This window comes from Haliotis cracherodii, unplaced genomic scaffold, assembly GCF_022045235.1.
Source record: "Haliotis cracherodii isolate W230 unplaced genomic scaffold, xgHalCrac1.p SCAF_8, whole genome shotgun sequence".
NCBI lineage: Eukaryota > Metazoa > Mollusca > Gastropoda > Lepetellida > Haliotidae > Haliotis > Haliotis cracherodii.
This window is the reverse complement of record NW_027266341.1, coordinates 46,969,505-46,997,340: the sequence shown is the minus strand read 5'-3', so window position 1 is coordinate 46,997,340 and position 27,836 is coordinate 46,969,505. Positions and strand designations below refer to the sequence as shown.

At 39.5% G+C, this 27,836-nt stretch overlaps 1 pseudogene; it reads left to right on the top strand.

Moving 5' to 3' along the window:
- The first annotated feature begins 943 nt into the window (after window positions 1-943).
- Window positions 944-26,576, top strand: LOC139449487 (von Willebrand factor A domain-containing protein 7-like; annotated as a pseudogene).
- The last annotated feature ends 1,260 nt before the right edge of the window (window positions 26,577-27,836 follow it).

Sequence of the window (27,836 nt, the reverse complement as noted above, 5' to 3'; positions counted from 1 at the left end):
ATATCGAGTGAAAGGATTGTTCCGTGTCGGTCCTATGCCTGAATACTGGAATACTTCCTTGTCATTGAGTGAGTGAGTGAATTGGGTTAAAAGCCGCTATTAACAGTATTCCAGTTATATCACGGCGTATCAGCTTAATGTGGGAGGAAAGCCCGAAGTGATGCAGGTCTCAGACGTTTACCACTTCGGTGAAACCCAAGAGCACTGGTAGGGCGCTGACAAACCTAGAAACATAATCGAAGCGAACCGGGATTCGAACCCACAATTATAGGTTTCTGGCGTGCCGAAGGGACGCAACTCTGCACAGCACTGCTACCCGTGCCCCCTCCTTGTCGTTGCAAATACATCTGTGTTTGACAAGAACATAGATCCGAGGACATGCCATCACGGGTCACGTCAGAACGACCTTTCGTCGGGCCGATCGGTGCTTCGCTTACCAGATTGGGAAAGTGACAGTCGGAATGTTTTCTAAGCACGTAACCTGGAATAGGTTAAACTGGAATACAGTTACGGACTGCACGAGAAAGCTCGAGAAAGCTTCTTTCTGATTGGCTAATATCCACAATGTCATTTCATTAGTGTGCCAGAGTTCGCGACAAGTCATCCCGACGTGACCAGTAATGGGATGGGTGTAACTCGTAGTGATAGTGTCTGCTGTCATCGCAGTCGTCGCCGTTGTCCCCAGGAAAATGTGTATGCAGTTGATGCAGGCTCAAGACGTTCACTATTTAAGTATTCATGGCAAACTTATAAGAAGATTGTAATGTGACAAAAAGACAACAGAGCTGAAATATTTCTGAGTGCGGCGTTAAACAACAAGCCCTCCCAAACCGTAAACTTAACACTTCACACTTAACGGGACACTTAACAAACGTAGCATGGCAATAGGCCTTTAAACCCTCGTTGTAATAGAGGATGTTATTTGCATGTTCTGCGCAGATATTACACAGGAGTATATTTAGAACTGTTGCTCTGATGTGACGAAAGTCACTTGGCTCATCTCACTCAAACAGTTATTGCGATCATGACACATCCACTATTCGTGCTGTTAATTTGCATTTATTTGAAACTTGTCAACGGATTTTTTCCAAATCATTTGTCAAGTTTGGACCTTGGGAAAGAAACGTTTACACACCAGGATATTACAGAGGTGGGAATACTGAGAGCAGTCGCAGCATATTTTGAGGAAAACCCCCGCTCGGAATCTCCTGTTGGCAAGGGCGAGTTGACCGGATTGGCGCATATAACAGCCAGAAAACTGTTTGACCGATATTATGGCGGTAAGTACTCTGCAGCTGAGCAATCCCTGCATCCTGCTTACACGCCGAGTAAATGCATCTATTAGCATGGTCAATTGTGCAGGGCAGAGGAACACATTGGAGCAATATTACCGTCAGCTATTGTTGTATACAGTTAGTGTGGACGTATACCAGCAGATAGGTATCAGGGAAGATGGATTGAGAGGGAGGCTGAAAAAAAGGCGACGAACATTTTCCATAATAATATATAATTGATGTGTATCATACGATCCGATCATATCAAAACTAAATAGGATGGGACGTTAGTGTGAGGTGGTGATAAGAAGTCAAAAATTATTATTTGTTTGTTATTTAACGCTGCACTCAGCAATATTCCAGATAAATGACGACGGTGTGTAATAATCGAACCTAGACCAGACAATCCAGTGATTGATATTATGAGCATCGATATCGATCTACGCAATTGGGTCAGCCAACCTGACCATTCGATCCCATTATTCGCCTCTTACGACAAGCTTGGGTTGCAGCAGGTCACTTTTAACCCGGATCTTCACCGGTAGAAGTCACGTAGGATAGTACGGTAGCGACGACCATGCGTTGTGTATTACGGTTGTTGAAGGTTTATTTTAGAATGAATGCAACAGTTATCTATGTCGCCACAATCCGCCGTGCTAAGATGTATCTCTTCTGCGTGCTTAAAACACACGATCGTATGTTCGAATCCCAGATTATTCCTGTCTATGTTCTACAGGTTTGTCAGGATCACACTCGTGCTTATGACTCCCCCAAAGTGTTAAACGTGCATCACTTTCCACCCTCTTCCAACTGACGCACAGTTATATTTCTGTGATGTCAATCTGAAAATATTAAAGACGTGTCTCATCATTGTCTGAACAAATTGGGGGGCACGGGTGGCCCAGTCGTCTAAGGCGCAGCGATTCGCTGTGCAGAGTTGCGTCCCTTGGGCACGCCAGAAACCTATGATTGTGGGTTCGAATCCCGGTTCGTCCCGATTATGTTTCTTGGTTTGTCAGCACAATACCCGTGCTCGTGGGTTTCACCGAAGTGGTAAACGTCTGAGATCTGCATCACTTCGGACTTTCCTCCCACATTAAGCTGACACGCCGTGATATAACTGGAATACTGTTAAAAGCGGCGTTAAACCCAACTCACTCACTCACTCACTGTGAACAAATTGCATTTAATTATGCAGCATTATTATCGGCCGAGTTGGAATTGGTATCAAGCGACCTATTCTGGTTGTGAGAGGCGACTAAATGAGTGCTCAAATTCGGAGATTTGGTTGAAGGCGTTTCAACTTACCCTGACGACGTGGACAGTTTCTCATTTTGTCATCACGGGAGTGTCTGCTTGTTTCCATACTTCGCCGTCATATACTAGTAGCTGGACACGTGCTGAGTGAGGCGTTGAACAACAAATACACACGCAGACACAAAGACGCACATTACTATTCTACATTCTATTCTTCTATCTGTTGTTTATTTGTAACTTCTATACTGAAGCGATGTGAAATCAAATTGGTCATTAGGTTCATGTTTACGTGTCCTGTGCGAACTACATGTATATGTAGGAATACTAATGGACATAATTTTCTCATAAGTATTTCATAAAATTGACATGACAAATACTCATCTTTGCTGCAGAGGACGCCTCAGAGAAGCGTTTCAAAGAAGCCATCGACACAATCACCAGTGCAAACAATCTCGTGGACGAAAACTACTTCAACATCGCCAAGTGGCACTGTCAGGGCGAGACAATACGGGAAGGTGAGAGGAGGAACTGGTCGTTGTATTTCCTTACAAGATGTCTGTACTATGCTGAAATGTGGTTTGTGGGTTGGATTGCTACATCTGAGGGAAGTGAGGGCGGAAATGAAATTAATATCCACGTCGATAGTATACCAGCGACATTTTAACAACAAGCTGTCGACACAGGGCGGTATATATAATAACTATTTACAGGGCAGAGAATTACATTTCAAACGAGTTGAAAAAATACTACAAATACACTAAGATAAAACTGCCAAACGACCATTTAGTGTGACATTTGGGTCATATTTTGCTAGAGTGAGTGAGTGAGTGAATTTGGTTTAACGCCGCTTTTAACATCATTTCTGTTATATCACGGCGTGTCGGCTTTATGTTGGAGGAAAGCCCGAAGTGATGCAGGTCTCAGACGTTTACCACTTCGGTGAAACCCACGAGCACGGGTATGGTTGTGACAAACCAAGAAACATGATCGGTTCGAACCGAACTCACAATCATTGGTTTCTGGTATGCCCAAGGGATGCAACTCTGCACAGCGTATCGCGGCGCCTTAGACGACTGGGCCACCCGTGCCCCCTATAGCTATTTTGCTAGAAACCGAACAATATGAAATTTAGGTTATTGTTCGCTCGTAACCAAACTCTTTAAACCTTGGGCTATAGTTAGCTTGTAAACCACAAATATCACACTTGGGCTGTAGTCCGCTAGGAATTAGACGATATAACAGTTGGGCTATTTCTCGGAAGTAACCAATTGTAACTTTCCTATGGACTGGGGACGATGGGCTGGGGTGGAATGTTAATTGTTGGGTTTCAAACTCTGCAGGTTGCCTGGAATCCCAGCAGGATTTACACTTTCCTTTCCTCATACTGATTGTTGGCAAGAATATGCAGCCTCCCAAGGAACGCTAAGTAATACAGTAAACTACGGTTATAACGAACACGCTTATAACGAACTTACGGATATAACGAACTTACTGTTATAGTCCCGACTATTTGCTGTAGTTATGCTGTATATATGCTTATAACGAACTACGCTTATAACGAACTAAAATTAGTAGTCCCTTTGAGTTCGTTATAACCGTACTTTACTGTATAACGTTTAATGAAATATGGAGGACGTGTTGCAGTATTCAGTTTTATCTCATCAACAGTAGCTATAGGTACGCTGGGTAACATGATAAATATAAACATAATAATAATTATCATATCAATAAGTAGTGTCAACTAACAGTAGTAATAGCAAATCTTGTTAAATCTTGGGGTAAGATTTGCTTGAGTGTCTAAATAGTGAATATCTCTTCTGCTCTTTTCTGTACTTAAAACTTAAAGGTGAATTAAATTTTCAAAACTCACGCCTGACTACCGGTGGTAGTACATGTAGACGTCTACATTGTGATTGACAAACGTAATTAAGTTGAGGTGAAATGGAGTTTAACAATGCGTTCGAGATTATTTCACTTATATTGCGACGTGCATGCTGAGTGTGTACGTGGCTGCTTGTACTAATGAATTAACATTGTTTTCATGGTGCCGCAGTTTTAACATAGATAAGCCACTCAGGCACAGAATACTGACTACGAGCTGACCAGTTCATGTTTTATCCCATTTAATTAGTTGGGTAACAAGTACCATATTTTAATAGATTTCTCTTTTTTGACAACCACCGACTTTCCGTTCTATGGACGCTCTACGGAAGCGTTTTATATCACTAAGTAGCATTAACCTGATGCTTGTAACTTCTGGTATTTGAATTAAAATGGATGCATTTAATGCAGGTCCTTCTCATCGCTTTTGGTGTCATTTGTCATCTAATGAAATGAAAAATATTTCATTTCTTCTTATATTGATGTTTATTCATGTGACGCAAATATTGGCGTTTAAATATTTATAATTAGTCTTATTTACAGACCTCTGTGAATTTACATGCAAGTCAGGTTGATTGTCTTTCCAAAAGTATATAAAGTCAACAAATCCAAAAGAACTATGCACTGCCTAGCCGTCGATAAAAAAGCTGATTTTGTAAATATTAGTTTCCTACTTTGCAACATTAATCGTACTATGGAAGCACCCGAATGTGGCAAGTGTAGTCATGCAAGTAAGCGCCCTTGTTTGAAATCTAAATGTCCAATAATTCATATCATTGGAAAGTACACTGCCTAACGGTGATAGGCATATGACATTTATGTCGAAGTGGACATTCATTGTGAGTTTTTCCGTGATTTATATTTACCGATAACAAATCCGGATGAAATTGTCAGTCTATTGGACGTCAAAACAAAATTGACGAACGTGGTCGTGATTAGTTCATACGCAGACTGTTTCAAGCATGATGTTACAGTACGAATGGCAGTTTGGAATGAATATCTTAAAGACATCCCGGTTACGTCCATGTAGGTTTCAATGTCCGTTCTCTTTCATTCGTGATAAAAACAACTTCGTGGTTACTGACATTGGAAATTTCCAAAACACAAGATGTGAAAGATCGGTAAACAGCGCTTACAATACTCAAATTGACATCACTCAATATTGGACATCACCAGAATAATTCTTAATAATTAACAAGATTATAATAACGTACTACCACCCACGAGTAAGTATACGTAGATTCAATCAAAACCGTTGAACCGTTTTCATGCGCAGCAAATCTATTCAACAAACCTATTTTCGATCACTCGTAACTCGGGCGGCGTACGTATGTCATACAATCATTGCTTCGTTCGCGCAATCACACAGACCGCTTATTTATTGTTATGATGTGTTATTAATGGTTTAAATCTAACCTATAAATTTGAAACGAGTTATAATTAGACAAGCTTAATATTTGAATTTGAAAGCTCAAGAAGCATAGAGTAGGATATATTTGATAAAAGGATACGATGACTTGCACAGGTGAAGGAGGCAATGCTATTGTTTTTACGGTACAATTGTTAGTAATATCTTGATTAAATGAAAGACAAAATTACGAAAATAAGAATTACTTCGTTTAAAGTAGTGTTCAGTGTATATACAGTTCATGTGCTCAAAACTCCCAACAAATTTGTTTCACTATGACCACTAGAAAACATAAATCCTCGTCTCTAGATCTGCTTGTGTTTCGCACATGGCTGCCTGACTTAGACCTTTGCTAAAAATATACTTTCATGGCCAGTCCATGAAATACATTTTCTTTCATATTGTTTAATAAATACGACTTTAGAAGTGTATTACACCTAGGTATGTACATGCACATTCAAAGACATTCGTGAAAGTTTATAACCAGTACAGTTTTACATTTCATCCCATTCTACAAAAGAAAAAGTTTGAAATAGATAATGACTGTAGGTCAATGAAAATACATGTAATGGAATTATTTGTCACAAAAGGAAAAATATATTCTTGAAATTAAACTTCGAAAATATATTATATAACAAAATATAGTATAAATAGTTTTCAGCTATTATGTCTTTGCTTTTTTCTTTTGACCAAGCTCAACTACAGCTTGGAGGGAACAAAAAAAGAATTGTGAAAAGAGAATGTATTTATTTTGCTCTTGGACAAGATTTATTTTTACAAATTCTATTTCTTATTAAGGATGCAAAACAAAGTAATGATTACTAAATACGAATGTCACTTGTCGAAGTATTTGCTAATTTACATAATGCAGAGTGAAAACAAATTTAAACAACTATTTAAAACATCAAAGCGAAACACATTTAGTCCACACTGAAATCCTGTTGTCATTCAGAAATCGATTGTCTACATATCGTGTGTAGATCTAATTACTTTGACTGTTTATGTTATAAATTGAACCATGCGAGATTCTAATATATGAGGCTAAACATTGAAAAGGTTGTTTAACATTGGATCCGTTTTTACAGCTTTGTCACTGTAAAACGTCCCATTCCCTTTCTCATCTATATGCGCATTATGTTCTTGGAATATCAAGCCTTCAAAAACAGATATGAAAAGCACATAAATATTATGTCAACATACCAAAATTAGAAAACGGCGCCAAATATATTCTAACAGTGTTAGTCTAGTTATAAAAGGTCTCATTCACTCGTCGGTCGCCGTGGACGTGATAGTACGTATATACTTTCTAGTTCTGTCAAAGAGAATATCATTATTTGGAAACTGAAACCACGTGTATCCATTATACGACCACGCCATTAAATCAGCTGTTTGATGTAACGTCATCCACGTCAGAACATGCGATTTCAAATCACGCGCACTTGTCCAGACGACAAATTCACAGCGGCGGGAAATCACCGACCGTCTATTTGCCTACACAAATAACATTGAAGATTTTACAGTCATTAAACGACAATAAATAAAGCGTTTACTCATTGCTGACTTTTCAGATAACATATCAAATAAGAGTTGAAGACTTGCAATAGATTATCATACGTTAATCGAGAGTACAGTCTACATCAATAATTAGTAAATTTAACATTAATTAGATCTAATATCCATGGCAGAATGTTAGATATACGAGCTGTCGTGCTATGATAATATATTTCATTTTCTGAGGAGATCTGTAATTGGTATTTGATTATATATGTACATACACAATTGATTATCAATTATCTTGTACAATCACAGAATGAGCCATGTAATCTGGGTGACAAAAGAAAGTATAGGTCGAGTTCCATGATCGATGAAAAAATAACAAGAAGAGGTTTTGTTGTGAATTATAATATAATCTAGGGAGGGGTAACACATGATTGATAAACCACAGTTTGAATGAAATTGTGCAGTCACAGGTAATGTAAGCTCAAGGTAAACAATGGTGGGGTAAGAAATTTCATTTTCAAAAGTTGTCTGATATGTCATCAAAACATTGTCAGACACACTACAAGTTCATTGTCGACACAGTTGCCTTCAATAGCATGTATGACCTCCAGCTGCCTCAATGCATGCTGTGATACGCCGCCTCATCGATGACGTCAGTCTTCTGATGACGTGGACTGGAATCCGTTGCCACTCGTCTCTCGGGTCCTGCTGCAATTCTTGTCTGTTGCCAGGAGGCTGATGGCGTGCTCTAATCTGTCTGTCAAGATGGTCCCACAGACGTGAAATAAGATTAATATCGGGTGAGTGGGCAGGCCAGGGCGAAACGTAAACGTTCTGCTGGTTTAGAAAGTTCCGAGTCAGTCTTGCAGTATGGGGCCTGGCATTGTCGTGTTGAAACAATGTTCCCTGCTGTTGGTTTTGTAAGAACGGAAGCTCAACTGGCTGCAACACTTGGTATCTGTACTGCACAGCGTTCAGGTTTCCCTGTATAATCACCAAATCAGTCTTCTGATCTCCACAAATACCGTCCCACACCATGACACTTCCCCTGCCGAATGGATGGACCTCTCGAATACAGGCCGGAGCCAAACGTTCACATCTGCGTCGATATACTCGTTCTCTGCCGTCATTTCGAAACAAGTTAAACCGGCATTTATCAGTAAACTCGACGCCAATTTCTCACTTGCCAGCGTCGAACCTGCCTCACCCATCGCAGTCTCAGGCGTTGATGTTGAGCAGTCAGCACCATTCCTCGGAGAGGACGATATGCTCGGATTCCAGCAGCATGAAGTCGTCGTAGTACTGTACGTTGGCTAATGGGATGTCCCAACGCTGTTGCTGCCGTCGCCGTCGCCGTCGCCGTTACGAATCTTTTTCACAGTTGAATGAGCCGTATCTGACCGTCTTCCAGTGGTGTTGTCACTCGGGGTCGTCCGGTTCTAGGCATGTCCTGTGTCCTCCCTGTCTGCCTGTACCGTTGAATCAGCCTGGCTACTGTCAATGGTGTACAACTAAACCTTCTGGCAATGTTTCTTTTGTGTGCTTTCATCACGTGTGGTTATACCCTGCAGATGAACGCATTTATACAGGTAACATGCATGTGCAGCTTATGCCATAGGCGGGAAACCTGTCTCAGCATTTTTTGTCACCGCACGAGCGCCGTCAAAGGTTTAGGGCAATTCATTCAAACGGTCAGGTAGTTTGCGCAATAACACATGATTGTTACTCTTTTTATATAAACAAAACAGCAGTTATTTGTAGAAACGGGCGAGCAACTAGGACAACTGGTAGACAAGAAATCGTGGCATTGCTATGATGCGAACGTGCCTTGTCTATCAATTCGGGCTTGTTTAAACTACGTTGTGATCATAACTTTCTGCCCATAAAAATACATCATACGACCACAATAATTAATTAACTATCATAGCTATATTTTCATATCTTAGATTTGAATAATTTCTGGAAATCGGCATCATAAACAGGACAATCTGCACTGTCCTTTCGTCTCTAGCGCTGTGCTATACCACCACGACACAGAGTATATGCAATACTTGACAAAAAACTTCCGTTGCGGACTAACGGTTAGTAGTCTTACGCCAATAACTGTACTGTGGGGAACAGTAAATCTTTCCGGCCAGTCTGATCAGATGAAGTGCAACGTGGCGGAAAAAGGTCGAGAAGCGCGGTAACCACTTTACTAATCTAGCCATATTTCGCAATCTGTAGCACTGCATAAAATATGAGTTAGACGATATTAAAGCTGAGATGATTAGGGTGATGATGGTTATAATTTTGAATGTGCGCACTCAGTGTTTGACATCTAAATTTACAGTTGAAAGGGGACCTTTTCATGGGACCATATGTGGTCCCGTGGCACTAAGCGGGTGTGAAAAGTGAGGAACCATATATGGTCCCGTGGTTCCAAGAGGGTTAACTGTATGGGCAGGGCGGTATTGGGGTCCAGTGGATCAAGCATTTGCCCGTGACGGTAAAGATGTAGGATCGATTTTCTGAACTTCTGAAGCTGATTATCAGTGTCATGTGAAACAAAGTTGATGGATTTCGAATTGCTGTGCTGCGTAACGGATGCAATGATAATATTAAATATTTATTCTTTTCTGTCAGCTGTCAACATACACAAACGTATGTATTTCAACACAGATGAATGTATATTCCACATATTTTGTTCCGTTATCTTTCAGCGAATGAACAAATGATTCAGCTGAGAGAACAAATAATCCAACTGTTCGAAGAGGACAATACTAATCTAGACTATGCGATGGAGTTGTGCGGTCAGTTTTTGCATATTATGCAAATGTTCTACAGCAACAGCAACTGGGTGGAGCTCTCCGGGGCGGTTCCATACTACTCCCTCGGTAAGTAACAGCCAGTTAGCGGACAAAGTTTGTTTCGTCATAAATTGGATATTTACATCTTATGCATACCATATGTAGGCAATATTAATATGTATAAACATACTTTGATGTTCTTAAGTTGTTTCTGTTGTTATTTGTTGTTCAACCCCGCACTCAGCAATACACTAGCTATATAAGGGTGTTCTGAAATAATCGAGTCTAGACCAGACAATCCAGTGATTCACATCTTGAAAAACATCGATCTACGCAAATGGGATAAGATAACATGTGTCAACATGTATCAACCAGCTCAGCCAGCCTGACCCCCCGATCCCGTTAGTCAACTATGCTTGTCGCCTCGTAGGACAAGCATAGGTTGCTGAAGATTAATTCTAGCCCGGATCTTCTCGGATAGTATACACCAGTGTTCAATGTTATTGCAGCGTCTTGTAGACTGTCAGTTATCGAGGAAGACCTTACAGTACATGTCACCCTTCTCATCGAACTGTATACATTATTTAGATTGTATTGCAGGCATCTGGATATAACAATGTGTTCATTTTTAGTTTCACTAACAAAGTAGTGCAGTTCGCTGAAGGTGATGTTCTTATGAATACTCTAAAGCATACCTGCTGCTTCAGACAATTGCAAGTACATTTTGATTTGTGATTTCTACGCTCATAGGTATACAACATTACAGTACCTGATCGAGTGTATCAGCCAATGTAATTATATCTATTCCTTCTTTGTGACAGGCCTGCGCGGTAGACCACTGTACGGTCAGGCCCCGCCTCCCATGGATACCTGCCGATCATGTGGGTCAGTGATTTAGCTTAACATGTACCGGTAAAATCGTTACATTAGTGTCAGTCTGATGCTTACGAAACGATACAGAGAGGGAAACGTATGTACATGAATGCTGATTGGGGAGCGTAAACCCGAACCGATGGCTCCTTTAGCGTTGGACTCAACGGGATATTGTATTGTCTCAGTGGGAATACACTACGTCTTTTTTCGATAAGTCCAATAGAATTAATCTGGGGAAGCAGTTGTCCACTTACATGAAAAGAAATAGTAGGTTTTAACCTTTAAGACGCTTCCCCATCCCTCGCTCTCTGACTTTTTCATCGTCACCGCCGATGAAATAATCACTTCCCTGGCTATATTATTTTTATAGAATAGAATTATTTCATAAATCAACATTTCACCGGATAAGACATCTCGAGCGCAAGTGTGTAAACCTGAGAACGTGCAGCATGTGATCTCTTCAAACAGCACTTGAACTAATTGTTTGGTCATATCAAAGTTCAGATCGTGTTCTCTGTTTCGAATACACACGGAACATTTATATGATCTTACCATAATAATTTCACAAAATATTTATTGTTGAATGAGAGATATGTACGAAATATATCTTTGATACAGCTGCAGAGCAATATATTAATATAAACTCCTCAACAACAACACAACTTGTTAGCTGTCAATGAAGTATACATGAACACATGTCGAATTTTATCCAATGATCACTGAGTGGTGGAAGATCTCTAAAGTCACAATCAGTAATATTCCAGTGCGTCCTAGAAACAACCAAGTGGTTGATAGCATGAACGACAATTAACCGAGGATGAATATAATAACAAACACAAAGGTGGCACATTGTAAGCAAAGCTTTAAATGTCTTATGTATAGATTACAGAATCTGGATTGTTTTATAACGATGATTGTGTTTCAAACCGTATATAACGAGCGTAACCTCTCATAAACGTAGTGCTGTAAAACTGTCATATTGTACACTGTATGTCGTGGTCAAAACATTTAACGACGTGACATGTACAACTGAAGCTACAATGAGTTTTTTCTCCCTCTCTCTACTCTTGCACGTGGCAGTTCATTTGTAACTATATACATATGTTTTAGACAATACGGCGACGGCGATTGCAAGGACAACTTGATTATTAAGGGGTCCTTACTAACAAGCGGATACAGGAGTGGCCAAGATGTACAGAAACCATTCAGTAAGTCACCAGATCCAAAAATACACCATTTAGTCCGGCTCTGTTCATCCCGAGCCGAGCAGTGGTTGACTGTTTACTTTGTGGAACGTCTTCTGATGTACAAAGGGACATTACTTCATACCTATGAGGGGTAGTAGGGTAGCCTAGTGGCTAAGGTGTTCGCTCGTAACGCTAAGGACTGGGTTGGATTCCAAACATGCGGCGTAAATCAAACTCGCTCGGGCATGACTGTGAAATTGATTTCATCCATATCTGTACCGTTTTGTAACTACAGGAATTGCAGTTTGCACTCGCTTATTTTGGTATCAAGTCTTCGAATGGCATTTAGAAGTGATACACATGAGGAAGAGAATATATGAATGAAGGATTAAGTATATACTCCGATACATTGTGCTCCTCTGATAAAAAAGTCGACATCCATAAATGCTCTTCCTAACTCATACATGTAATTCATGATCATAATATATGGGATGTATTGCAGGTTTTTTGCGCATTAAATACATACAATCATAAAACCATGGCAAAAGCATGTGGATGTTTAGCATTATTTTCAAATAGTATTTTAATGTACATCTGCATACAATACTTAACTACAGATGTGAGAGATGACTATCATGCGTTTACGTCAGAAAGGCTTTCGTGTCACCCACTGTTACATATTCCCAATCACTAGCAGCATCTTTCATAAAAGACTAGGACTGAACAAAATTGTAACCAACACAATACTACATGTTCGGCATTTGTATCGAGTCATACATACACGATACATACCTCTTTAAAGTAAATTTATGTGATACTTTGTCCTGCTCTTGTGGAAACCCATGTGAAAACAACATACACTTTTTCTTGAATGTCCCAATTACACTATTCCCAGAAATATCATGTTGGCTAACATTATAAAAGCTGGAACTACATGTACAATACAAAATATTCTCTACGGTGATGTATCCCTAGCTGAAAGTCACAATACCCTAAACTTCAACAGCGTTCAAAAATATAATTATAATGTCGACTAATAGATTCGCGTAACCCTTTATCATAAATATAGAATATCGCTCTGCGACCACTTATTATCAATTACGCCATTAGTGTATAAACTGCATGCATGTATATGAATACATGGGTATCTCTGCCTCCTTCTGTAAGCATACTGTTTACGGGTATGTATATCCTGGTGTATGTGTGTAAGTATGTGTATGTGTATGTATATTATATATATATGCATGCGTATACAAGGGTATATGTGTATGTATGAAGTGTGTGTATGTGTGCATATATGTACATGTATATAAGTGTATGTATGATTGTGTAATTATATATGTAGTCTTGCATGTATTTTGGATTAATGTGTATATACAGGTAAATTGTGTCTATAGGCAATTCTTATGTATGTCTATGTTATTCTTGCAAACATTATGTTTATGTTCTTGTGTAAATATATTTCTCTTTGTTACTATAAATGTAATATGTGCATATGTATATGAGTATGTGTATGTATGTATGTATGTATGTATGTATGTATGTATGTATGTATGTATGTATGTATGTATGTATGTATGTATGTATGTATGTATGTATGTATGTATGTATGTATGTATGAGTATGTATGATTATGTGTATATGTATGTATTTCTGTATACGTATGTATATGCATGTGTGTATGTATATGTGTATATATATATGTATAATCAATGTCTGTACATATGGAGTAGGGAAAGGGCCACCTAAGTTGGATAACTTTTGCCCAATCCCGTTGACCATATATGTCAATAAAATATGTTTAAAACAAACGTACCCGATTTGTTTGAAGAAACAATTATTTATATTTAAAGCACATCCGCCGGAAGAAGACATTTCATTGTAAGTCTTGAATTTGCAGAGGATCCGAAACTTAGCCAAATAGGAAAATGCAGCCATGGTGGGTCGTTCGATGCCTCTGCATCAACCAGCGCAGCTATTGGAGGTATCAACAAGGACGCTACCTCTCAGTCACTCAGCCCCCACTATCATCTGCATCGGGCTGCTGTCGCCGCAGCCATCAACCACACTGCATTCTTCTTCGAGGATAAGGGTATGTTTTGTATTGAAGGTTCTGCTCTTGATTCAACTTTGTTTGTACATTTATATTCACATGTTTAGCGTAATTGTCGACATTGATGATATGTGGGAACGTTTGTGTTCTAAATTTGTACCTATTGTCCACAGATGCACTTCATTTAATTGACATCTGACTCTTTTTGTGTATTGTAATATGAATCGGAGGATCTTAAATATACTCCCTAAAACAAGAAACGCATAAATGATTTCATTGCCACGAATATTGTTTCTGTCACCAAAATGGCTTCAAAATTGTTGAAATACGTCATGGATCATACGGATGTGAGTACTAGTATTTGGTAACGTTTTCAATTTGGTTTTGAAATTTTCACTTTGGGTTCGTCGTTTACAAATATCTAAAATGCCACCTTAAACGTTTTACACGTGCAAATTATGGAAAATGTACAGGCTCAACATGGCTATAAAAAGAAAACATCTGTCTAGAAATTTGTTGAATGATTAAACGAACCTAACTATGCCACGATTTGACTCAATACGCAGTATCGCCATTGGTCGACTTAAAGCTGGAGAGTCTAAGACATCAGTTGTCAGTCGTCTAAATATCAACCAGAGTAGAACTATCCGTTTCGTTGTACGATTTTTCAACATTCTGGGTCAACCAAAGACCGTCCAGGTTTCGGCAGACCACGAGTCACAACACCTGCCGAGGACCGGTACATCCGGGTGCTGCATTTACGTGATCGGACTGACACGGCCAAACACACAGCTGCTAACTTGACAAGACTACGAAGGATATCCGCCCAGACTGTACGGAATTGTCTTCGCCATGTTGGAGTAAGAGCCAGGAGACCTTACTTTGGCTACGTCTGAAGACGTCATCCCCGCCTTCAACGCGTTCGTTGGTGTACTAACGTTCAGATCTTGAATCTGCGATATTTGGGACGAATATGGCTTTGTGATGAATCACGTTTTCTCTTACATAGACGTTATTGCCGAATTCGTGTATTCAGGCGTGTAAACGAACCTATAGCCGTATTTGTGTACGTCAAGTGTAGATACGGTTGAGGCAGTGTCATGATGTGGGGGACAATATCCTACACATGACGTACGAATCTTGTTTACGTGCAGGGTTATCTGACTGCTTTACGTTACAGTGACAGTAACTTTTGCAGGAGCACTTCCTTCTGCCATTGACGTCCAACGTAAGGTGTTCCAACATGATAACGCCAGGCCGCACACGGATCGCGTAACGGGAGCCTGTTTAGCCAATAACAACCTGAATGTTCTTCATTGGCCATCTACATCGACATATTTGAAACCAATTGAGAATCTTTTGGATGAACTCGGCCGACGTCTACGACAATGTCAACCACAGTCTGAAACACTTTATGGACTGGCTCGAACAATGCAGGAGGATTGGAGAAGGATTGCCCAGGCCGGAATACAGAGACAGATACAGTCAATGCCTGGACGTTACCGTGCGGTTATGCAAGCACGTGGGGGTCACAGATATTGAACTTGCCACTGACAATCTGCACGACATCCGAGTGTTATGAAATCCGGAACATCATAAAGACAAACTTTGTTGTGCTGATTATGTAAAAATTGATGTTCTACCAAACAGTTATTCATTCCCCATCATGCTTTGAAATATACCCATTAACGGTTAAATTTTTCAGCTATGCGATTTTTTTTTCGAGAGTATATACTGCTAATCATGTTGTCGCTCATATCCGTTCATTTACTGAGCGTATTTTGGACATTTTGTACGTATTCGTTAAGCAAAGGTGTTGTTTATTATCGAGTTGCAATTATGAAGTACTGTATAACTGGATTTGGTGCGTCGGTATTTAATGTCAAAGTATATAATCATGAACATACTTTTGATTAAAACACCAGTATGCAGGTTACTGTTAGATCAAAAGGGGTCATCGGGGATTTCCCTCGTCATCGCATAAAACACTTGTATAATTGTGATCACGATTTCCTTTCCAGATTATGGTCTACGGCATGTGATAGGCAATTCAAACTACGAGCAGCTGCTGCAATTAAAATCTGGAAAATCGATAGCCCTGGTATTAGACTACTCCGGATCAATGAGTGATGAAATTGAAGCCGTGAAGACCAAGATAGGCGAAATTATCCAGTCTGTGTCGGGGACAATCAACGAACCATCTAACTACATCATCTCTCTGTTTAATGACCCACGTTAGTTTCGTTCATTCACATATTCTTGTTCTTGTTTTGTTTTGTTTTGTTTTGTTTTGTTTTATTTTGTTTTGTTCGTATTCAACAATCTACTTTTTCGATTTCAAAAGTTAAACAATTATATATTTTTGAAACATTATTGAAATTGTTTCATAGTCCGTTGGTTGTTGTCTCCGTGGATACATGTGTTTGTTTATTTGTTTGTTTGTTGTTTAACCCCGCGCTCAGCAGTATCCCAGCTATATGAAGGCAGTCTGTTAATAATCGAGTCAGTGATTGACATCGTGAGCATCGATATAATGACATGCAGATGCGAGCCTGATCACCCGGTCGCGGGATTCGCCTATTACGATAAGCATGTAGGACAAGCATGGGTTGCTGAAATCAATTCGAGCCCAGATCTTTACGGGTAGGACACAAAAATGTTCAATAATGTTATTGCAACGTCTTGTAGACTGTCAGTTATCGAGGAAGACCTTACAGTATATGTCACCCTTCTCATCGAACTGTATACATTATTACGATTGTATTGAACGCATCTGGATATAACAATGTGTTCATTTTCAGTTTCACTTAACAAAGTAGTGCAGTTCGCCTCCGGTAATGAGACTCTGACGTACCTGCAAGCAGTTGAGGTGAATGGTGGTGATGATTGTCCTGAGTATGCAATGGATGGCCTTCTTAAAGGTACGATCACGCCGACAATGTCATCACTGATTCAATTTGTGTAAATTTCATTGTGTTTGTTTCAAAATTTCATTGTTACAAAACATCCCTTTATGCATCGAATTCGTGCTTAGTAAATTATTTCAACGTATAACCTTATCATATATTTAAACAACTATATCAAACACTTGTTCTGGGTCAGTTACACGACATACCTTCGCATGACCCGACCCGATTAAGGAATGACCAAAAATATCACCATTGTCAAGTGGAGTTCGAACTTAAACTACACCCACTAAACCCTTTCCACACCACACACCAACACTCTACTTCTGAATAGAGTTGGTATTATTTACAACGATTGGAGCCCTAGTTGAGTCCCATGTCGCAACTGAAAAAGAGACATGTGTGGTAACATAGATAACATCATAAAATTTAGGAACTTGATTACAGATAAATGGAGGAATCCATTGTGTCGAACATTTTTTCACAGCCTTAACACTGTGTCAGCCCGACTCGGAGTTGTACGCCTTCACAGATGCTTCAGCCAAAGATCCGGAAAAAGCAACTATTGTGAAAACTCTTGCATTGGAGAAGAGAGTGAAAATTGATTTTCTTCTGACAGGAGATTGTTCCTCCAGGAAGAAAAGATCATACCAAATGAGTAAATAGCAATTGTTTTATTATCTAAAAGGTTACAATCATAGAACTGCTATGAACTGCTATTAATACCATTGGTATTAATGCATAACATGATACAAAATGTAACCTATAAACACGTAAAGCATATTACACATGTACATGTAGCATAAATATACACTTATAGCATAGATATGATTGTTCGGCAATATAGACTTGGAGACAAATAACTTGAAATAAAATTTCGAAATGTTTCAATATTATGATAAGGCATGCGCGTAATAAGATGAAAGTTCAGATGCATATTTAAATATATTTGTAAGTTATTGTATGAATACCTTTTCGTGTGACAAGGAATACGAAAGCTGGATACACCGAGATCTAAGCGCTCAACTGACGGACTCGATCTCTTCCGGTCTCTCGCAGCCTCGACAGGCGGATCAATCTACGTCACCAACAAACGTGGTATATCATCTGTAGCAGATATGATAAAGGTATTTAGGATCTAAAAGTGATGAAATATTGTAATATTGTAATATAAAACATATATCATACTGGAGTGAGGCAACACACTGTGCCGGAATAAAATGGTTTTGAGAGAGAGAAGAGATGACGGTTACCCTCATGCATGTATGAGTCTAATGTTAAGTCGCTGTCATGATATCGTTGCCAGGAGTCTGTATCTGCGTCATCAGTCACAGTACTGAAGATGAGCATGGAATCGAAAAGGAGTCTCAACATCACATTTCCAGTGGATTCCTCTGTCCGTCAGCTGACTATCAAAATACTCACAGATGGCGATACTCCTTCTGAGAAAATTTATTCACCAGATGGTAAGATGCTTGTTATACACCCGACCTAAAATGGCGGGTATATGGTTCAACCAAGAAATTCCGTCCGTCCTTCCGAGGAATTTTTTTGTGTGGCCTATAACTTGAAAACTGCTACATAGATTCTTTCAAATTTTGGTGAACACTTTTGATACCTATCGAAGAGTTTGATTTTAATATTTGGATTTTCTGGAAAAATACAGCTTTTTCTTTTTTTTACTTAGATTGGTTTTACTCAAACAGTTGTGTAATCTATAACTTGGAATCTTCTGCAGTGCAATGTTTGATGTTGATATTTTGTGTTTTGCAACTTGAAAACTATTTATGGATTCTTTTCCAATTTGGGTGTATAGTTACGATACCAATAGGATAGGTGCAGTGCAAAGTTTAATTTTGACAGTGGATCTCCAGAGAAAATATTGCTTTTTCATGTTTTGAGCTGGCACTGCGCGGGTATTTGTGAACCCTGCTCACCTTTTGTCTTGTTTAATTTCGTAACTAGATAACTCTCATACACAATATTGTTTTTACGTCTTGTTTATCCATACAACTCAGTATATAGAAGTAAAAATAATGAAAGCCTTTTGGTTTACTGAGATATAAATTCATGTTTGTTTCATGTATTATAGGGAGTGACTTCACATCAAATATGACTATTAAGGATCTTGGCAACGGCATTAAACTGATCAAATTGAAGGTTTGTAATAAGCAATATACACCACTTCTTTTAATTGCTACACAAAGAACATACACCTTCTGAATAAACACTATTGCTTCCGTAAATATATTCTGGTTAGAGGTTTGGACCGCCAAAGACACGGTCTCTTTCTTAACATGAGTTCTGAAATGTATTGTCCCTCGCTGTTACATAGATAAAATATGTTGCTGACAACGTCTAATTAGGTGAACCATAGTATTACCCAACCCTTAACTGAACCTTTACCTTGTATCTAAACCTGCACATATAGCTCACCTTCATCGATACTTTATAGAATCCCACACAAGGACTCTGGAGTGTAGCCCGCCTTGGATCTAATGACTGGGAGATTGAAATATCAGCAAGGAGCATACTGGACGCATCAGTCAAGTTTGTACAGAGGAACGAAATAACTGGATTTGATTACGAACTCACTGGTCGACCCATTGCAGGTACACAAGTATCACAAATCACAAGTATTACGAGTTACATTCAGATCGTTTATTGCTACAGGTAGAATTGTGGTACATTGTACCATTTTATATATTAAACAATACTGATTTGTCGATAGCACCGCTGAAGTTTGATCTGCAATGTTCTCTTCCCAATAGGTCATATGCTGAAACACTGACTTGGAAAAATAGTCGTGAATATAGATGCTTTAAAGAAAGCAGAGTCTTATCTCAGCCTTTTTTCTTGTGGGTGTTTGTTGGATCGCAAACCTCCCTAGACCAAAGATAATAATTATCGTCTTACTCCGAGGAGAAGCATGTGTGTCAATGTTTAGCCGAGAGTAAAGCCCGATCTCTCGATCTTTGTTTTTCTGCCATGATATTTACAGATCATGCCCAATTTATTATTCATTTTCATTTTTGACGTGTTTCTACCTCGATGTGGTGGCCATGGGATGGCGGGAGGGGGTACAGTTGGTCCCTATTAACTTATGCTTGTCTTAAGACCCGGCAAAGATGAGGGTCGGGTGGTTACGGTCAGCCTCTTAACTCGCGATGCGTGTGTTCATTTGTTTGGCCTTACATTTGATATATTGCTGACTGTATGTGGCGTTAAACAACGCTGCCTTAAATTGTATACGTCATAAAGCAATGCAATTTCCAGGTGACACTGTGACATTGATTGCTACATTACCATCTATGGACCTACTCACAACACTGAACAGCCTTCTTCTGTTGAATTCGGATGGTCTGGAGCTCACACGCCATGACGGGTTTGAACGTGTGAAGGGACGAGAGGAGTCAGCCATGTTTAGAAAGGAATTTGTTCTCCCTGGCCAGGTAAAGTTGAAAAGCTCATAGAACAAGTTCAGTGTAAAACAGTTCATATATCCACTCTCCAAATATTTACATGGAACTTATCTGAAAGGTATATAGCTTTGAAACAACATTATGCGGTGCCCAATGTAGAATCAAACCCGTGCGTATACACACGAGCACCACAATACACATGCTTATCTTAAAAGAAGACTAAAATGGATAGTCTGGCTTTGTGGTGTAGATCGAATCCCGACCGCATGGATCGTTGCACATGCAGTCAGCCACGAGGTGTCTTTGGCCAGACTACAGGCCGCCATGACGGAGCTGTTACATTGTCAAATGAACTCACTCACTCATTCGCGAATAGATACATATATCTGTAGTTATCGCTGTTTTTATTTTGTTATTCCTAAGACAAGGACACACATTCCGATTCGCGAAATATTTTCTGAGACAAGAGCAAATTAAGTATTTGTTCCTTAAGATGTCTTTGACATATTACAAGCGGACTAATCATTTTCTTCTTTGCTTGTGTGATCTATTCACGGTGCTCCTTTCGCTCCTTCAGTCATTCCGGATAGGTCTGATAGGAACAGACAACCATGGACATCAGTTTCAACGATTTCATTCCAAACAAATTGTTCCTGTCCACATCAAGCTGAAACTCCTTCCGATAAACGGTACGGTGGCTGAAAGAAATAGTGAATTATTCTCGACAACTGCGAATCGCATCAGCATTGCATGCTGAACGTCAACAACTAATCTTAGATATATGCATGTACTGCAGTGTTTAAATTCAAGTTGTATGATTCCTCAACGTGTTACTTGTTTGTATTAAGTCAATATACATTTAAATAGCTAATGCATGATCATGTAAAGTGAATACACATTACATTAAAGTATTCGTAACTTGTGACAGTTTGATGCGTAATAGTCTACATACTTTGGCTGAGTTGGTTAGTTCGTGTTTTATTCGTGTTGGTCATAAATGTACGAAGATGTATATCTCAAATTTGGATATCAAATGTATACCTCAGTAATACATGGAAAGGTACAAGTTATATGGGGTTATGGCGATAATCATGATCAAGCACCATCGTGGTGTCAAATATAAGCGTAATCCTAACTGTCATCACAGTCCGAATTATGCGATTCTTTCAGGTTTTCTAATACAAACGCAGATACATATATTTGCATCTACAATTTCGAAGCCATGATACTGATCTTTTTTACTAATTTCAAACTATGAATACATTATGATGATGTTGTAACGAATGGAACTCACTTTCTGACAAAGATTGACGCTTGTCGTGCACGGCATTGTATCAGACACAGTACAGATCGATATCAAATCAGCAAATGGTCAAGATGAAGTAAACGTGTGTGTTTCAGGTACTCTCTACATCAATGAGCGACTGGCTGTCCCTTTTGAGGTGACCAACAAAGGAGATGCGGAGTCGTCCATCGACGTCAACTTCAAGGACGACAAAGGGTTTGCCGAGACTCCAGTCACACAGACATTTGATATAGGACCTGGTGACAGTGCATCGGGGACGTTCTGGCTGCAAGCAGGATCACAGGAAGGAGTTACAACGTATGTGAACTTTTATTTTGGTGGTTAGATATTGCTGATACATACACAGTGAAACTGTGTTAAAGGTCGAAATGCCTAGAAACATAACATAAACATCGGGTTATCCCTAGTTAAGCTGTGTGTCGACATTGGACGTTAGTGCTGATTAATTACGTCGTCACAAACGATATTACGAGACTATTGAGTTCGAGATTTAGGGGGTGTAGCAGTAATCGAGAGTGCTTACCACTGTCGAAGAACAAAGATGTGATTACCACAATGTATCTGTGAACACAGCTGCTGTTTGTCAATATGATGATGATGATGATGATAGTGACTATCCAACAAATGTTCTGAGTCAGTTTTGAATAAAGATGTCCATTGTTTGGTATGTCTCACAACCAGGACTGTGACAGTGTCGGCGAGGGCATCATCGAGTGATTCAGGCCGTTTTCAATACATCATACGACGTCTGTCCACATCGAAGAGAGTTGTGCGAGTAAGTGTTTCGTTTATGATTAGGAGATGTACACTCGAGGATCACGTGGAACAATTTCCATGATTCCAAGAGAGTAGTTTGACTGAAGAGAGTAGGAGGGGGGATTTGCATTGAGATAAGTCACTGTTTTCAGATAAAGCTGCAAAACCAGTCTTCACTTAATATATGAACCTCAATATTTTCTTTTAAGATATATTTACCTTAATACATATACGTTGCTAAAATAAAATGATTATTGCATTACGCTTAGACACATTTATTCCGCATAGATATGTTGTATTGATATTGATAATTCTTTTCAGAAGGTAGATACAACCAACCCCGTTTGCAACATCACCTCCATAGCAGGAACATGCGACCTTACAGTGATTGACTCGTGTACCTGTAATACTAATCGATGGTCGGCATCAGCTGAACTGTGGGACGAAGGCTTCGGACTCTATCAAGCTACATCCTCTATCAGCGAGGATGATGGGAGTTTCAGTCTTCAGAATTTCAACATGAGCCACACCCTAGAGGAAGGCGTAATAACAGCTCGTGTGTCGTAAGTTCCTTCTCTTTCATCCACCCATCCCTTAACACCTTGCTCCGTTTTACGTCACCGTAAGCAAAGGTCGGGATATGATGACACACAATGAGCCAAGCCTCCAATTTTAGCCACACGATCCTCATTTAGGCTATGTTATAAGTAAAGTGAAATGAGGTATAGAGAGTACAGCGAGTGGTGTGGGGAGACCCGAGGTATACTTGATTTTTTAACAATGGTCCATGTTTAAATTACATGCTCAAAGTACACCATTCTTATACCGGTCAATACTGTTTGCGCTCGATATTCATTCTCAACTCCTTGGGGAGTATACGCAAGCTGCCTGTGAGGTGCCAGAAGGTGAAAAAAACAATAACCCTATTGTCCGACCGTGTAACCATTCAGTGCTGGGTAAACAGGGGCATATTTCGAGCAAGTCAATTGCCTAGGGAGACACTACATGAAACATGTGTTTCAGACTGGGACAGAAGACTAGAACCTCTTAGGGTCAAGCTGCCGAACACCGTCACACGTCTACGTACTCACCGCGACAAACGCTATTTAACTTAACTGATTTCTACTGTGACTTGTGCGCTGTGTACACTACATACGTTATAACTGTTGTCTTTTAGCTCCAGCTGCTGTAACGCCCTGGCTTACATTAACGTAGTGGACATGGCTGGCAACTCCGACACCTGTTTGATTAACCGCTTGACCGACGGCGGTGTCCCTGTCACCAACTCCTCCGTCACGGAGAGAGCTTACATCAAGAGACAATGCGCTGTTGACACTGGCAATGACAAGGTACGTACATACATATATATATGTACGAACAAACATTGTGTACCACGCTGTCTGCACACTGATTGCCCGTCGACGTTGACATTGATCATAATATCAATCACTGGTTTGTCTGGTCCAGAAGGGACATTACCGTGGCTTGTTGCAGTACAATGCTGTCCTCCAGTACTTTTATTCCAATTCAGTCATCACTAGAGAAATGATTGTAGAAATTGTCCTTATGATGGCGCATCGCCCTAAAGCGTAGAGATTGTGACATCATACGGACGAATTGAGTTTTAATCCTCATGTGGTTAAAATGTCTGAAGCGGCCGAAGATCCGGTTATCGCGTACTTCTTGAGTAATACTGCACGTAAAACAAGCATATTTCACTTAACAAGTTGGTACTAATTACAACAGAAGATATGAAGTTACATGGATATATTAGACGGGAGGTTTTGCAATCTTCTGCACAAAGTGACAGTTGCACATCAAATATGATTGAATTCTACTGTACGTTACTGAAATTATTACTACGTCATTAGAGGTTGTTTCATCTTAATGAAAAGACACTTTTCCGATGATTGTAGGTAAATAAATAAATCATTCAAGGAGATTTTCTGGTGTTAGGACGAATGTTGCCTTTAAATTGTTTGCACTCATATCGTGTTTTTTTTTTCGTCTTCATACAGAAGCCGGAGAAGAAACAGAGTCGGAATGAAGGCGGCTTACATGTTGGACTTGTTGTCGGCACTGTGGTGGGTGTCACTGCCTTAATCATCGTCATCGTCATCGTCAGTCTCGTTGTCGTCAAGAAACGGAAGGTGAATGTCTCATACGACGTGAAATAGCTGGTAAATAATGTTACTACGGCATTGCCGAATTCCAGTTGCATTTATATGATAGCTTTTTATATGGTCTCTTGATGACCTTATGTACAAACTAAATTCAAAAGCCGGATATTGTACAGGATGGTCATTGGTACCCGAAGTCAAAGACTTCGTGTTACTATTCATGATTTTATGTCGAATCCGCCGAGTATATAATGGCATTCTCTACGGCACAACTGTCATGTACTTATTTACATATTACACATATATTAAGTTTTAGAAGCATTTTACACCAGCCTCCTCGATACCTTTGCGATCGAAGATCGAAGATATAACGAGTACTAAGTAAGGATATTAAGAATTTATGGATTTATTTATTTATTCATAAATTCCTATCCTTAATTAATACTCCAAATTCTAAATGCCTATCAAAGAAGAAGAAATAACTAATACTATCTAATTTGGCGAAATCTTTCTAAATCCATAAATATATGTTTGCATAGAAATTGCTTTAAAATAAACTTTAACATTAACAAATTCAAAGTCAAATTTAATTGTCCAGCAATTATTGTGTAGCTTACACATGTTAATGAGGAATATCTGGTTCTATTCATCTCATACCTAACATGGCATATCAGTTTGATCGGAAATGAAAATTTGACGTCTGGGTTTCTTTTGGAGGCCATATGGCATCAATCTGATCTAGCTTTTCTCTTGCACGATATTTGCTTAGTACACCGATAGAGTATGATAACAACTCATCATTATTATTCATATAATCCTTATTGACATACGTCTTATCTTCATTTACCAAAACGTTTTTTGATGATCACTGTAACGTTTGTTTTGTGCATATTCTTTATAATTATAACAATACCGGTAAATATGTATGTTGAACACAATATCTAGTTTGAGGTTTTGAACGAATTATACCTAGGAATGTATACCGTAGGGCGTTGTTTTGGCCATATGCGTGTAGTGACGTCACATTAGACCAACTAGAAGGTATTGGCGTACTGTCAACTGAAACCAAGGTGAACATGTGAGTGAGTGAGTGACTATGGTTTTACGCCGCTTTTAGCAATTTTCCAGCAATATCACGGCGGGGGACACCAGAAATGGGCTTCACACTTTGTACCCATGTCGGGAATCGAACCCGGGTCTTCGGCGTGACGAGCGAACGCTTTAACCACCAGGCTACCCGACCGCCCAGGTGAACATGTTCTATATGCTCCAACACAATGGTAACAGGGCTATATTCCGTAATCCATTGGAACTGGGGTCACTCTGATTCCGTCTAACATGTGAACAAACACGCACATGCAACTGTGACGTCATGTTACTGGACTTGTACACGGGATTTGACTCGAAGACGTATGTCAATCCAGACACCAGACAAGTGAACCAACAGAGTGAGTATAGTATCAGTATAGTTTTACGCCGTTTTCAGCAATATTCCAGCAATATCACGGCGCGGACACATGGGTGTCACACATTGTACCCATGTGGGGAATCGAACCCAGGCCTTCGGCGTGATGAGCGTACGCTTTAACCACTACGCTACCCAACCTCCTTGTAAGCCAATAGAACAAAAACATGATGAAGTACTGTTCTGCTGACAATCTCTGATACAGTGTTCAATGAAAATGTGTCGTTAAAAGTTAAAACTGTTCAGAGAGAAATGTTGTTTGAGGATCCTAATTCTTTCAAGCAACGATTTGTGTTCAGGGCGTTTTATCGCTGAATCCCGTTGCTAAGCGACATGGATGTGTTATCTCATACCTTTTAATGTACAAAATAAACTCATGTTCAGATACATCTTACGTGTGTTGTTATTTGCAACCCTCCAGTGTATAAAACACATGTAGTTTAGACATGTTGTATATAGTCGTTGGTGTTGTGTGTGATAATGTCTATGAACACTAATTAGTGTACAGTTAATAGTGTCAATGAGACAGGAAGTTATTGACGACGCCTGATAGCCAAGTTCCTGACTAAAGACAGTGAACGTTCGCGAGCGCTCGGTTTTTTAATATTCTCCCGTTTTATGCAACAAGTACATTGTGACAGAGACACAGTGATGTGTTAAATACTACCTAAAACCCGTGATGCTATGTGGAGGTGTGAGTGGATCTTTTTACAAAAGAGTTAAAACATTGTGGCAGACATCCTGTGGTTCAATTTGAAGTTCTTCCTCCGTCATCACACGTTTGTAAGACAGTTAAACCCAACCATTATTTGGTCTGTTTGTTTGCTGTTTAACGCTGCACCTATATTCCAGCTATACAGCAGTATGTAAGTAATCGAGTCTGGACCCGACAATCCAGTGACTGACATTAGGAGCACCAATCTACGTAATTAGGATATATTTGGTATACCCCTTTCCCATAAGTTATGATGACATTACAAACAAAATAAGTTTAAAATAGTTTCATTATTCCACAGCTTTATGATATTCTGAAAGGATTTGCATACGTCCATGGTCAGAGAGAAATTGAATACCCTGAATTAAATACGCCACCTATTAATCATAAACAAAACATCATCAGTTTGGTCCCTTGGAGCAGATTACACGCGGAGGTAAAAATTACGCCACGCGTTTATATGGCAACAATCCAGATGGACCATGAACATTACGATAGCAGTATTTACTTGTATACAAAATATATAATAAGGACATTGTTTTGTCAGGGCAACAGTTTGTGTCCAAATGCAATCCCACTGAATGTTTAATGAAAATCAATGGATACCTCTTTGTGCAGATTGTCCTCTACTTCGAATGAAGTGCACCCTTGCAGAACACGAACCTTGTGTTGTTGATTTCTGATGTATTGGTTTATCGAATTATATATCTAAATTCGTGTGTGAAACCTGTTAACTGCCTGTAGCGGTTAACACTCTGCTTGATTTAAATTGATTCCTATTTTGACCAGCTGATCCGCACGTAACTGGGAGAAAACAACGATTTGTCACATGAACCTGTTGACAATGTCAAGGGTATTTGTGGCGACTGTTAGTATAGTCGATAGTATACCGTCATTGCAGAAAAGGGGCAGCGTGAAGCTTAT